Consider the following 11,949-nt stretch of genomic DNA (forward strand, 5'->3'; position numbering starts at 1 on the left):
AAAACCTCACATCTTGACCCAACCTAACCATAATGCCGTCTATCTAGTCGTGCGAACCCAACCGTTATAATACCCAAGCATAGCCTTAATCCATAGCCCCATCTAGCCGTTATGCCGCCCGATCAAAACCTCGATTATCATCCAATCCTAGCTGTTGTGCTGCCCATAAACTCCTAGGAAATTTTTCATTATTTTCCTAGGATTATCCTTAAAATCCACCCATCTATTTCATTGATTATTTAGAATTTTTTTTCTAAATAATTAATGAACTATCCATCGAATATCCTCGAATTCACCTCCAAATACAAGGTAATTCCCAAAATGCCCCTCGTCATTTCCTTTTCCAATTCCTTAGGAATTGATTGTGTATTGTTTTATTGATTGTTATTTTATGCACTTTTGCTAGCCAGTAGACAACCAGGCTCTACTCCAAAAGATTAGGATCTAGAAGACTCAAAGACAAGGACCTTTTCACCCTAGGAGGCAATAAGGATTTTCAATAAAGGCAAATCCCGACTCTTAGCTCATGTTTATCCTATTGAGTGCAAGAGTCAATAATATTTCCAACCTAATACGGATTGCATTGTTTTCTTCTTCAAAAATATTTCTTTAAAAATACGTTCTTTCTACATTAACCCTTTTTGCTATTGAAATGCTACATGCCATATAACCCTAGGAAACAACATTTCCATAAGCCATCCCATATTAGAAATGTTAGGACAGTCGAGTCACTTCCCATAAAGGGGAATGTAACACCTGTTGGATCCTCATTAAACAAGATGCTTAGGAAGGGTTTTCTCATTGGGAAAGTGTGAATTAAAAGATGAAATAATAGTAATGACAACCCCTAGGGAGTGTTTTGGACTTGGGAGTAAGGGGACAGCCTTAGTGGAGGATACTCCATCCCAAAGCTTACTTCGATCATATAAGGACTGGCTCATTGGGTGAGTATTTTTTGTGAACCATACAACCATGCGTGTCAAAAAGGTACAGCCTTCGGGAGTGCCTGTTTATGTGACGCCTTGGTTCAAACCCTGCTAGCTGAATCTAGTCATCCATCCCAATGGGCAAAAGTAGGCAATGGATATATTGGAGCAGGACCTTCGCAGACTACTAGGTTCAGTCAGCACAGGTTGATTGAGAGAGGGTCAGAGACCCTTAGGGCCAGAGGCCTGTTTTGATTTATTTTATTCGCATGTTCCCGGGATGAGATCCACGAAGCAGATGATAGTGGCCCTTGTTTAGACCCTAGTGTTATCCGTGGATGGACCTAAGGAATGCTGTCCAGAGATGGACACGGGTGGGCATGGATCTCGTAGGTTAGTACTGCCTTTTTGTGAGGGTATGGGCCGATCGGACGTCTGGGGAAAGTGTACACCTCTGCGCAGAGTATGATGTATTCGAATAGCCAAGACTCACGGTCACGAGCTCACTAAGTTAAAGCCCGCATGATTACCTCTGAAACTCTTTGGATGGGAATTAGTGTTTTGGAAATGACGGACGAAGGTCGTGGACTGGATTCCATAGTTAATACCTTGGGACTGGTAGGGGAGGTAAGGACAACAACATTCATTTAATAACATAATTATAACCTTTTTAGAGAGTCTTTGCAAAACTTACATTTTGTAATCCACTTTGCATATGTAGGATGCTTTAGGCATAGGTTCTACCCCTCAACCTTACTCCTTGTCCACCTCCCAAAGTGCATATAATTACCTAGTAATTTTTGGGATTTGCTGAGAACCAACCATAAGTGTACTCAGCCTTGCTTTCATCATGCAGGTATAGATCTCCGGGTGTTCAGACCATCTTGTTAGTGGATGGGCACCACTTCGCTGCGCTAAGGTAAAAACCTTTCTTTTATTAAAATATACACCTTTTATTGCTTAAAATACTGAACTATGATGATAACTGTATTAGCCTATTGATCCAGGGACTAATATAGGTGATCAATGGGACTCCCGGAGGGAGGTCCCCACACTACAAGAAATCTGTTAATATATGACGAACCAAATCTGTCACAGATTGCTGAAAAATCGTCATAAAGCAGCATCTATGACGATTTTTTATAACATCATGTATTGAGCATCACAGATTAACGCAGGTGACGTTTTTTTCGCTCCCTTCATTTTCGTCACAGATTAGCACAATCTATAACGATTTTAAACTATCACAAACCACCCTCAGGCCCGTGTAGCCCAGCCCAGGCCCAATGTTTTGTGACAAAAAATGAATGTCACAGATTGTTGCCATGTGGCAGCCAACGTGGCTGTGACTAGTGACGTGGACGTGTGATGTGGACGATGATGTGGATGATGATGTGGGCAATGACGTGGACGTTGATGTGGACATGTGACGTGGATGATGATGTGGCATTCATAGTGACGTGGCAGATGACGTGGACGCTAACGTGGCAGATGACGTGGACGCTGACGTGGCATTCACGGCCCATTTTAGAACTGGGCCACTCAATTGGGCCATTTTTTAGCCCACAAATTCAATCTAAGCCCATATATCACAATGATCATTTCAGCCCATAATACATAGCAAATTATATCAACCCATCAACCAAAATATAACAGGTAGCATACAGTTTGCTTCCTGAAACAGTTATCATGAACAGAAGGTACCAAAAACAGCATACAACTCAGCATACAGTTTGCATAAACGGTTAGAATAAACAGCAGCTACCAAAAACCAAAAATCAATAGCACCAACAGTTAGCTTGGTCGATTTTGACCCAGAATAAGCTGAAGCTTGGCCTCCAACTCAGCTTGCTTCTTGCTCATCTCCTCTTTGTCCCTTATCCTTGTCTGCTCAGTTTCATGCAGTTGCTTTGACAATTCTTCCATTTGTGCGTGCTGGTTGCTGACAATTGATTGAAGTTCAGCATTTTCCCTCTTCTTCATTTCCAGTTGTGCACTCAACCTTGGTCGCTTAATCTGCATTCCCACATTGCGAAGGAACACACTCTTTTTGTTGTTCTGCTCAAGCACACCAGCTACAACTTGAGCCGCAGATTTGGGTTCTTCACCTTCTTTAGGTTGTGCAGCCAGTTGGTTTTCCATTTCAGTCTAGCAAGCAAGCAGCTAACATGATTCAGGATCATGGGGCAGTTTAAAATATCCAAATAAATATGGCACCATTAGAGAGCAGACTTACAATAACCGATTGCACAGAAGGCATAAAGCCTTTCCTTTTCTTGCTGAAGTGGCACGCTTTGAACAAATCGAACGCATCAGGTTCCTTATCCTCGTACTCATCTCCCTGAAAAATTTAGTGTATGTGCTTCAGGATGTGTATAATGAATAATGCACTACAGCAATGTAAAACATGAATAATGCATATGGCAAACAAATGTAGTTGTTCAAGACATCTGCCAGCATCAACTCAAATCCATGATGAACATAGGAATATACCTATATCAAATATGAGCACAAAACAAAAGGTAGTACAGAAGCATAGCATCAACATGAATAGCCAAAGTTGAGATAGCCATCTATTCTTCAAAATCAGTACTTACTGCTACTGAACTGAATTTAACATCATTAGCAGAGATAATTTGGTAGCTTGCATGCAATGATATAAATAGAACAGGAGAGCTTACTGCTACGGAACTAAACTTAACACAATTAGTAGAAATTCCACAACTCACGGAAGGTAACCAAATGAACAATCCTGATGTAGATTCACCATGCAGTCACCATATCAAATCAGCAAGAAAACTCACCGTGTCTCAACATCCGCCCATGTGGCCACACGCCCATGTGCCTCAAACAGGTTAGTACAAGAGTTAATACTATGCATATGCAGCAATGGAATTTATTGGATTTCAGCAGTGGAAATTATTCTGCCCACAAGGCAAGCAGTATGGGGTCAGTTCTTAATGGAGATTAGATGCAGGGTATGTGTTAAGTGCAATTAGTCGATGTCACATGTACCTCCTTGTGCCAACCTAGAACTACATAGCAGCACACTAAGAGATGCTGCTACCAGACAAGTAAGACTAGTTTACTCCATTTTGTATAACCACAAAGCAATCAAGTCAATTATATACTAGTCAATGGTTCAAGAACTTGTTTAGACACACTGATGTTTCACAAGCCCAGTTTCTAGTAAAATAAGTGAATGGTCTTGCCACATCAAGCAAGAATGTACGCATATCATTATGGAAAATAATCTGTAGCAAGAACTAATGATCTACAGCAAGAACTAATAATATGCAGTTATACAAACTGATCTATGCAGTTACTACCAAGAACTAATAATATGCAGCAAGAACTAATGATCTACAACAAGTACTAATAAACTGCAGCAAGAACATCATTTGCTAAAATATGATAGAGCAGCATGACAGAATGGATATGCAGTTAACATTATTGAATGTTTAGGCAATACACCACACCCTGAGAGGAGGGGGGTGACCTTTCATGTATAGATGCCAATAGGCTGATAGTACAACAGGAAGCTGTATAGGCTAGAAGTACAAAAGAGAGAGGGAGAGTACAACTGTACATATCTAATAAATATGATAGAACATCGACATGGCAAACTTACCATATTTTCTACAAAAACCGGGTAGCTACGGGAGCCAGTTGTTTGATGTAAGGAAACGTTGCCTCGGTTGTCTTTGTTCTTCTGACATGCCTCAATCCATTCTTCATTACTTGTTGATTTCACAGGAGAAGTCTTTGGAACCAAATGCAGTGGAAAAGGATCAAAATATTGTTGCTTCAGCTTGTGTCGTTGTTGGCGAACTGCAGACTTCATCATTTCAAGGCAACCGTGTTTAACCACATCATCATTTGTGTCAATGTTGAACTTTGCCTATTCAGATAGAAGAACATATATAAGAAATCTAATATCTGATAAAATGAATAGCTTTCAAGACATTTATGACCAGATCGTATAGGATCAAACCATGTAAGGAGCAAATCAAATCTGTAAATGGCAATAAAATTACTATACAACATCTGTTTATGCTTATAATAATGCATATTTTCATGTACTAGGTAGCAGGGTAGTATGCATGCATGGTTCAAAACAGGAAGATGGGGAAAGGCCTTGGAGAATTTACTTACACGAAGTATTCCCAAAAAAGTATCAATCACTGCAGAGCGTCTCTTGTACTCCTTCCAGTGCGTGAGCACAGGCACATGGTTCCTGACTGCAATGTTGCATTCACTTGCAAACTTTGCAGCAATAAGAGGTACCAGGGGCCTGATATTTCCTTCAGGTATGACAATTGGCAGCTTGCCCCGATGAGATCGGTTCATCCTATGGAGACCATGTCCCATATTAACTCCTCGCTTCCTTCGCTCCTATTGTCCTGGTTGTAAATGGCCATTGAAAATGCAATTAGCATACACCAACCAAAGTTGTAATGCAATATCGAATATGGCAAACCATGGTAGACAAACAAACACCTTCATTGGTCCTTGGGTTGCCAGCAATAGGTTGGGCAATGACATCAGTTGTGTCAGCCATGGTGTTGTTGTCATCATACAAGTCAAAACCATCTAAAAATGGTAGGCAGTAAGAACACATTCACCATGCAATCAAAGGCATTTGAATGATAGTTAGAAAGGCTCACCTTCATTGGGCAAATTGTTGTGACCATCACCTGGCAGAATGACATCAGCTCCATCATCTAAAAAATAGTAGGAAGTAAGAGTGCATTCATCAGAAAATCGAAGGTAATAGGATGAAAAAACATGGTAGTAGAACTAGCCTTGAGCATCAGCTTGCAGAATGGCATCAGCTCCATCATCTAAAAAATAGCAGGAAGTAAGAGTGCATTCAACAGGAAATCAAAGGTAATAGGATGAAAAACATGGTAGTAGAACTAACCTTGAGCATCAACTTGCAGAATGGCAGCAGCTGGTTCAACAGCTTGGCTCACATCAGGGTGTGATGGAGGTGGCACATGGTTGTCACTTGGTGCAAGACTAGCCTGTGGAGGTGGCACATGGATGTCACTTGGTGCAAGACTTGCATCAGGCTGGGAAATGCGTCTATTTGACTTTGGCTTTGTAGTAGTTGGGGCAACTGATGCATAAACTCTCTTACGAGAGCGAAACGTGACTCTAGTAGGTGGTGCATCTGATCCCTGGTAGAAATGGAAGCCTAGATTAGTGAATAGAATTTCTAGATAATTATATTGCATTACCAAAAAGATAGCAATATAAGCCCTGACAAGATGGAAGAATTATCACCTTAGCAATGTCATCATCAAACAAATCTTGTTCATAGTCAGATCCAGAATCTTCTCTATTTCTCCATTTTGTCTTGTTCTTGTCTTGAGAATTTGTTGTTTTGCTTACATGAATGGGATTGTAAGGAAGAAGACCAAGTTGCTCTAGCCTTTCACTGTTCCTCATGCATTGTCGGAAGCGCAACTCTTCATATGGATGGAGTGGTGCTAGGAATATGTAATGTAACAAGAGATTAAAAATGATCAGTAGAAACAATAAGCATTGACACTAAAATATCAGTACAAACAAAACTTGCTGAGCAAACACTCTTAGAGAAAAAGGGAAAGCTAATGCTGCCAAATTCCAACTAGATTAAGTGCTATAACAAGAGCCTATCCACATAAGAACAACTCACTTAAGGATAATCTTCAGCCATTTACTACACACAAGAAGCGACTAACAAACACGTGCAGTAAGGTTCTTAACAGAATAATAGATAACCATAACTTAAACTTGGACATGAGCATTCAGAGATTACTAGTTGTACTGCAGAAAGAAGAATTAGGAATGCCCGCACCATGTCACAGATAGCACTACTAAGCAACCAATGTGGACATGAGCACATATACCTGGCATCCCAAGTCCTTTTGTTTTCTTGGGCTGACCCTTCATCGGCATGGTTGGGTGGCGGCTAGGGCTTGGCTTGCAACGGCGTAGTGGCGGATGTGGTGGCAGCTAGGGTTTGGCTAGGGTTTAGCTAGGAGTCGTGTCCGCCGCGCCCATGGAGGTGAATGGAGGAGATGGGGCGAGGCGGTCGGCGGTCGGCAGAGGAGGAGATGGGGGCGCGGCGGCGGCGGCCGAGGAGATGCGGTCGGCGGTGGGAGAGAGAAATTGGGAGAGGTCTGGTGGTAGCCTGGTGGGTGGAGGTGTGGGATTAGATTTAGGGCGCGGGTGGTAGGAGGAGGAGATTACCGAGATACCCTAAAAAATGTGGTGGGATTTTTGGAGGAGGAGGGTACTAGCGTTAATTGGCTCTGCGAAAAAATTTGGGCTGGCGCCATTGGGCCGAAGAAGGAGGCGGGGTGGCCAACTGAATTCAGCCCAGCGCCTTATGTGAAGCAATTTTTTTAAAATTCAAAAAAGGTACTTTTGTGAACCAACTTATACATAAACTATATTAAATACGATGAATACATTTTTCTCATGTAGTAGGCAACATATAAAGTTATCATGTAGGAGTTCAATAATTTCTAAGTAGATTTGGTATTTTCTATCAATTAATTGACTTTCAATGTTTTTATTGAAAGTAATTATAAGTTGAACTATGTCCCTCCAATAAGATTTCAAAAATTGCACAAACAATTTTTTTAGGTTCATAAATTCCATTACAGACCATGTATTGGAGATGGAGAAAAATTATGTTGTCTTCTAGAGACAATTCAAAATTTTATCTCCAAGTTAGCATGTAATAATTACAATAATATCTAAATTTGTTCTAAAAATTCTACAAATTGATGTGGCATCATATTTTTGGTTTATAATTAAGCTTGTAAAAAATTAACTATTTTGACAAAGTTGGAGCAAACATTGTTCACAAACGGAGACATCTCTCACATAGTTCATAGTAACTCAAGTTAAACTTTAAGATTTAAGTAGCACTTTACATGTTCGAACTTGTATTCACGTCAAAATTGGATAGAACATTATATTTACCATGAAATTAGTAAATATTAAGTTATGTTACCAATTGTTATGCAAAAAACATGTTTTATCTACTTTATTTGGTGGAAGAAAAGGAGCTATATAAAAACGATACATAAAATATCAATTTCGTAATGTAGTATGCAAACAAATGAAACTACATGAAATTTCATGATTTTACAAAAATTTAGAAAAAAAAACCAACAAATTTGAAGTTACTATGACCGAGAAATACTAGTTACAAGTTCTAAGTATAGATTAAAAAGAAAAACCTACTGCGGGGAGCAACCTCAGCGCGCCACATAGTCCAGGTTGAAGCAACTCAACCAACCCGGTGCCGCCACATGGTCGCGAGATGTCCACTAGAAATTTTGTATATAAAATAGACCATCTTCATTTCAACGCAAGTGTAGTAGTGGTCCAGTGGTACTTCCTGCACTCTTCCTTGACTGAGGTCGCGGGTTCGATCCCTGCGGTCTGCATCTTTTTGCTCCATCGCGGAGCCGAACTGTGGCCTGCCCTGTCCCAACAAAGAGCACAACCATTGAGCTAATCACGTGTATTCATTTGTTAGGGATCTAAAATTTAGTTTTCACTAATAACGAGTCCATTTGGGCCAAGTTAGTAAACATACTGCTTTCAGACTTTAGTACGTATGAAATTGTTGTCAACATCCGCTGATTCTGAAGTTCATGAATTCAGCAAGAACATGTTGAAAACATACTGCTTTTAGTAAACATCATCACAGCATTATAAGAAATTGTTGTCAGAACATGCAAATCAGCCCCAGACATGAGCATAAAATAAAAATATTTAGCCTCCAGAATCTGAACACATTTTTCGCATCAAGGTAGCTTGACCACTTGGCCGTAACAAAAATATTGAGCCCCACGTCATGACGCCTCCCTAAATTGCTAACCCTACCGGCATCGACGCACAATGCAGACAAGGCATCGCAGAGCTTCACCTCCAATCCTCCACGGCTCCACATTCTGTAGGATGCAAACAAGTCAGTGATCAACCAGCAAAATTTAAACAATAACCAAACTTGTGAGTTGAGGAGGTGAGAAACAAAAGGACATTCAGTGAGAGAGGATTGTTTGGGTAGCTGCATAGTTCTCTTAAAATTTAAACACTTTTCTGAAAAGCACACTCATGGCAAAAATAATAAATTATGAAACGCATTCCGTCTCCACAGCTGGTAGTAACAAATTATTATTGTGTCCATTACATCAATGATGTAATCATGATCAGTAAAGGAACTTGTTGGCAAAGATACACTCAAGATCCTAAAAAAATAAACATTGTTGAACTACTAGCCATTTGACGACATTAATCAGAATGAGATACAGGACATCAAGTAACTTTTCATCGACATTAAATAAAACCAGAGGATCATTACCTTTCTTGATTATTCTCATTGATGTTTGGACCATACTCCAACTTCTCCAACTTTGTATCTAGGTCATTCTCCATTTTGCCACACTAATTGCTGGATGCGATGATTCTATATTGTTTGCTAGCTTCTCAGATCTCTCAGCTTTGACATGAACATCACGGCAACAATAATAAAACCTGTGAGCTGAGAAATGACAACACAAAAGGACATTCAGTGAGAATAATCCAGAAATATAAAATAATTGTCAAACAATAACAAATGATCAAGTGCAGAAAATGCCCAATTTATCCAGAAATATAAGAAAATAATTGTCTTGGACTAACTGCTTATCTAAAATACACATTCATCGGAAACAGTAAGTTAAGGACAGCATTGCTTCTTTAGAAGTGTTGCATAAAGTTATGTGCAACACTAACAAATACTCAATAGAATAGAATTAGTTATGGAGATGAACAGAAGCTTGCAAAAAAGTGACAAGAATCCTCACCACTGTCAATTTAAAAACCTAGCACAACCCTTTGGTAGCAGTTATTCGTCATCACTATCAACATCAATTGTAGCACCTCCTTCATCATCGCTACAATACTCGAAAAGTGTGTCATCTTCTTCCTCTTCACCATCAGTGTGATGCCCTTCTTTGTGGCTTTCTTGAACCAACCGAGCAATTTCAGCAGCTTCAAAGATAGGGCCTTGTTCATCATTTCTATTCAAAGGAATATCATATGACATGTCTATCACTGATTCTCTCCTTCCATCCTCATCACAGCATTCGTCCTCTTGATATGCAGCAACATTATATTGTGCGGACTCGGTTTCCCTTACATTGTAAAGATGCCTATGGTCATATGTCTGCACAACTTGCCAATTTTTACCCAACTTGGTGTCTGCCAAATAGAAGACCTTCCTAGCTTGAGTGGCCAAGATTAAAGAATCATCCTTATACCATAGACTTCCAACATTGATGCTTTTAAAGAAGCCATCATATTGAAGTTCAGTCCTCTTCCCATCAAGTTTAAACCAATCACATTTAAACAAAACTACTGTCCTCTCATCAGAATGATATTCTAACTGAATTATCTCTCTCAAGGTTCCAAAAAAAAGAATGAACTGACCATTATGTGTACCTTCTGTCATTACTCCACTGTTCTGTGTTTTCTTATTCTTGTCACGATCAACAGTGTTAAACCTCACACCATTCACTATGCATGAGGTGTATTTCTTGACTCTGAAATCAGGACCACATGCCAAGGAAAAGATATCGTCATCCACCTCTTCTTCATGAGTATCCCGCCACCTAATGATCTGGCACATGCAACACATACACATTAGAATTTCAGGAAAAAAAGCGAGAAATATGTGGATGTAAACTAACATGATTCCTAACCAAGCTTGAAATCTTAGTTGAATTATTCTTTCAATGTTAGGCACTCCTTCCCTCTCTAATTCATCTCTAAACATTCTGAAAAAAAATAGAAGTTACCATATGTGCAACACAAAGGTGGCAAAAAAAATAAGACAATAATTACAACTTACTTAACATATTTCTCAACTTGACTACAGTTGTTAAGCACATACCACACCATTTGATCAAAGTTATTTTCATCATATTTCAGTTCAGATGCGGAAGTAAAACGAACTCCATGCCCAAAAACATCAACACTGTATGCCTCTTCATCAGAAAAACCTAAATTCCTTGGTTCCCGATTAAATCTTGTTTCAACATCATCCATGTATTTAGAGCAAAATGTCAGGCATTCATCAGCAATATATGCCTCGGCAATTGAGCCTTCTGGCCATGCCCTATTCCTCACATAGCGCTTCAAAGTGTACAACCGCCTTTCAATTGGGTACATCCAACCATATTGCACAGGACCTCGGAGTAATGCCTCATCAGGTAAATGGACAGCAAGGTGCATCATGACATCAAAGAAAGCAGGGGGAAAAATTTTCTCAAGCTTCACCAAAATAATAGGGATCTCTTTCTTCATTTCAGCCAATACATCCTTGTTAAGTGTTCTGCTGCATAATTCCCTAAAAACTTCCCTAACTCCGCTATTGCTTCATAAATGTCCTTGTCCGAAAATCCTCTCATGGCAGCAGGTAAGATTCTTTGCAAAAGAATGTGAAAATCATGTGTTTTTAACCCTTGTACCTTGGTTCCATTAGCATTTACACATCTTGAGATATTGGAAGCAAATCCATCTGGAAACTTCACCTCATGTAAAAATTTACAAAAGGCCTCCTTTTGTTTTGTGGACAAGGTATATCGAGCACGAGGCATCTCACCATCCTCTCTAAATTGCAGCTCCTCTCTAATTCCCAAATCTTTCAGATCAAGTCTGGCTTTAGCTGTATCCTTTGTCTTCCCAGCTATGTTCAGAATTGTCCCAATGAGGGCCTCACATATGTTTTTCTCAATATGCATAACATCAAGATTATGTCTCAACTTCAAATTTTTCCAATATGGTAACTTCCATAAACTAACCATCCGGCTCCAAATTCGCCACACATGACCCCCTTCCATGTCAGAACACTGCCTCTTCCCACATTCTTGTTGCTTCCCAGGTCTAACATCTTTAACTTTCTCCAATTCAGCCAGAAACTCTTCTATAGAGAATTGACTTGGTTGGTCATTGCTTTCATGAAGTCTAGCAA

General features: G+C 39.7%; 1 pseudogene; it reads right to left on the reverse strand.

The window, feature by feature from the left end:
• Positions 1-2,720: 2,720 nt before the first annotated feature.
• On the reverse strand, positions 2,721-9,371 carry LOC101755492 (annotated as a pseudogene).
• Between the last annotated feature and the right edge of the window lie 2,578 nt (positions 9,372-11,949).

Source organism: Setaria italica, chromosome VII (genome assembly GCF_000263155.2).
Source record: "Setaria italica strain Yugu1 chromosome VII, Setaria_italica_v2.0, whole genome shotgun sequence".
Taxonomy (NCBI): domain Eukaryota; kingdom Viridiplantae; phylum Streptophyta; class Magnoliopsida; order Poales; family Poaceae; genus Setaria; species Setaria italica.